We start from the raw sequence: 4013 nt of genomic DNA on the forward strand, positions 1-4013 counted from the left end.
CAGGGGTAGGCAACCTTGGCTCTTTTATGACTCATGGACTTCAACTCCCAGAATTCCTGAACCAGCCTTGCTGAGGGGAAAGGGAGAGATTTCCATGCTGAGTCATGCTGACTCAGGAATTCTGGGAGTTGAAGTTCACGAGTCCTAAAAGAGCCAAGGTTGCCTACCCCTGTCCTAAACCAAGCCAGCTCTATATAACCTTAGTATGCCCAACTACAAGATGGCATTGATAAGCTCCATAATCTTGGAATAGGTAGCATCCTGATCAATATAATCAGCCAAGAAGGACTTGAATAAATAGAAGGCAACCCTCATCACTCAAAGATCAACAAGCTAAAAAGTAACCGGACAATCAGTTACAAAGGGTATGTCCTAACACTGATATCTGAATTCATTTTATTGATCATTGTCGACATTCCCTTGGAGCAGAAGTAGGCAACCTTGGCTTTTATGACTCATGGACTTCAACCAGCCTACCCCTGGTCTAGGAGGCTCACCGCTTAGAACAGGAAGACTTAGGCCAGGGGTAGGTAAACTTGGCTCTTTTATGACTCGTGGACCTCAACTCCCAGAATTCCTGAGCCAGCCATGCTGAGAAGAAAGGGAGAGGTTTCCATGCTGAGCCATGCTGGCTCAGGAATTCTGGGAGTTGAAGTCCACGAGTCATAAAAGAGCCAAGGTTGCCTACCCCTGCCTTGGAGACTTCAAGGACTTTCTCTCCCTTTATCCCTTAGGAATTAGGTGGGGCTGAGAGAACGAGTGAAGTCAGCTAAGGTGTGGTTTGATCAAGTGAGGATGATGTGGATGTGGGTCTTATTGCCATTGCTTGCTTGGCAAATCAAGTCTGTAGTGCTAAATCACTTGGAAAGCGCTGGGTTGAAGAAAGGTATTCTAGTATATCCCCCCCCCCCAAAAAAAAACCCTATTTCACAAAGGGCATAATCACAATGTTGTTTCAGGATGTTGTGGAAATCTTCTCCACAAATGGCAAACATCTACGGAATGTTAGCTAATGATGATATAGGCCCAAACATGCCCAGAACTCTGTCTGTCATCTCATCCTCCGTTGCATGTGAATAAATCCCCATGGAACAAAGTGAGTTCAAAATAGCTATGCACAAAGAGTGCTGGAAATAACTTTGAAAGCTAATTGAAAAAAAGGAGATACCCACCCATCTTCAAAGTGGTACCTGTGGTCAAGAGATGAAACTGTTTCCAGGATGGAAGAAAAATCTCCGGCCAGGCCAGGCCAGCATCTTGTAAGAGCGGTTAGTTGGCTTCTCTAAAAACCTTCACACAACTGTTGATGGCCTAAATGGCATTTTGCCCAGTTTGGATGTCAATCATGGAGAAATTCTGCAGCTCCTTGTAACTTTCAGTATTAATAGCAGATGTTCAGCATCTTCTCGATCCAAACTGTAAACCACAGGGATCAAATTCCACCTCCAAGCACAGTCTTTGCTCTTGGATATTTTAAGAGAGAATTCAAAAGTCCTACAGTTCAGATGATTTCTCTTGCAATTGAGCCAGTGGCCTGTTTTCATGATTGACGTTATCACCCACAAATCGCATTCCACTGACACCCACCGAGGATTTTTAAGAAATCAAACTTGTTGATGAAGAGGAGGAGGAGGAAAAATAAACAGCCAAAAGAAGTGCACAACACTAGCTGCCATTTCAACTTGAGAAGCACGGTGAATCTGGGGTACTAGATAAACTTTGGAAACCCAAATGAAAAAAAATGCAGATTTGGGGGCTTCAGTATTAAGGCCTTGGTTTCCAGGAAAAAGGCAGCATTCAGTGTAATAAAGCAGTGACACTGTCTGGACCATAAACAGAAATCCAGCTGGTCAAAAATAATTCAGTTCAGTCTTATTCTTGTGCCTACTCTGCAGATAATGACTTGTCTATAGAAACCATTTGTTTATTTAAGCACAGCTAAATATATAAGCCTCCACTTACTTTTGTTTTGTGATGTTGATATAAAACCTTCCTTGAAAATCTGATCTGCCGATCTTTAGCTAAAAGCATACAAAAGGAGCTTGCTTTTAAATCAAAATTATGTTGGATCGTGGAATTATTTTGATTCTGTGGTCTGTCTCCGTGTGTGTGTCTCTCTCCCTCTCCCACTCCCTATTTTTATTTCTATTTGTATGTTACAATAATGAAAAAGAGTTTAGGTAGGCACACATGTCTAGCTTTCTGCACAATCCCAACAATACAGCATTTTAAAGCAACGCTGACTGACTTTCTCAGTTTTAAGAGCCCCAATGGAGCTTATCATAGACCAAAATGTGAATTCATGCCTTGGGAAATGCTGGTAAAATTTACTTGACTCACCTCTCAATTTTCAAAGACTGAAGGAAGATGTTTTATTTATATATTTATTTTCGGATAGGCTGGTTATTCTTGTGAACTTCCCAAAACATTTGCAAATGTTTGTTTATTTGTTGCAGCTCTTTCTTTAATCCTTGTCATTGTTCTCTGAACCTGCTCTGGATCATTTCCGATTGCAGTTAGTTTTTCCTCCATTGTAACTGTGGAATATTTTGTTCCTTCCTGATTTCCTGAGCTGACTGTACAGTTCACGATTTCCTGAACTGACTGTGCAGCTGTACTAGCTGTGGTACTGGATGGCAGTACACCTTAAAAAAAAAAAAAAAAGGAACGGGGCTTTGATTGTATGACTGTGCCATCATCTTGACTTTTTTGACCTTCCTGATATGGTATGGCCTTCACAAGCAGCCTTGGAGTGCATGGGGGGGGAGGTCAAACTGCCCCACGGATGCCACTACGGCCCCATTTGGAAAACAACCATCTTTGATTTCTCTGTAGGTGGGGACCAAAACGATTCTTTCTGTCCTCTTTCAGCATTAGAGTCAAAGGCCAGTGGGGTTTATAAGAGGTGGCACGGTGGTTAGAATGCAGTAGGCTACTTCTGCTGACTGCCGACTGCCAGCAGTTCGACAGTTTGATTCTCACCTGCTCAAGGTTGACTCAGCCTTCCATCCTTCCGAGGTTGATCAAATGAAGACCCAGATTGTTGGCGGCAATGTGCTATTGCTATTATAAATAGGAGCCACGGTGGCACAGTGGTTAATATTGCAGGCTGATTCTGCTCACTGCCAGGTGTTCGATCCTGACTGGCTCAAGGTTGACTCAGCCTTCCATCCTTCTGAGGTTAGTAAAATGAGGACCCAGATTGTTGGGGGCAAGAGGCTGATATTACAAAATCGCTTAGAGAGAGCTGAAAAGCACTGTCAAGTGGTATATAAATCTAAGCATAATTGCTATTTTCCTTCCTTCCTTCCTTCCTCCACAGTGATTAGAATGCAGCCTTGCAGGCTGACTCTGCTCACTGCCAGGAGTTTGATCCTGACCCACTTCCTTTCATCCTTTCAGACGACATGCTAAACCAAGGCTGTGATTTGGCTCAGCCTTTGTGTGTGGGAATCTAACCACCCGAGATTGTGAGCCAAGCTGTGTGGATCAGAGCATTGTCTGAACACAAAACCTCTGCAGCTTGCTCCGTCCTACCTCGTGGAGCAAACCCAAGCGTCGCTTCTGTTAATCAAATCGAACCCAAATCTTTCACGACGGTCCAGAGAGCAGCCGGCACAGAGCCTTTGCGCTGGCGGAGCATCCATCCGCAGAGGGGGACCCGGCATTGGATGGTTGTGGGCGGGGAGAGGGGGGGGACAACGAAGAAAGCCTAAATCTACGGGAGAGGGTTGCAAAGCAATAGGGGCAGACCCCTACCCTGGAAAAAAAAGGAGCTGCTGAAACTCAGTCAGGGCAATGTACTAACTCCAAGCTCTCCAGGGGAGGTAGAAGAGGCGGCAGCGAGCGAGGGAGGGAGGGAGGGAGGGAGGGGCAGCTCCAGAAACATGCCCTCCCTTCTCAGGCGCCCCACCCCCTTTGTGTGCCCCCCCCCCCGCAACCAGCACCGCCCACCTGCCTCTTGGCTCCGCCCGAGCTGGCACTCGGCGCTTTTTTTGGGGTGGAGGGGAGCA

This window comes from Crotalus tigris, unplaced genomic scaffold (assembly GCF_016545835.1).
Source record: "Crotalus tigris isolate CLP2741 ecotype Arizona unplaced genomic scaffold, ASM1654583v1 scf7180000019068.10715455, whole genome shotgun sequence".
Taxonomy (NCBI): Eukaryota; Metazoa; Chordata; class Lepidosauria; order Squamata; family Viperidae; genus Crotalus; species Crotalus tigris.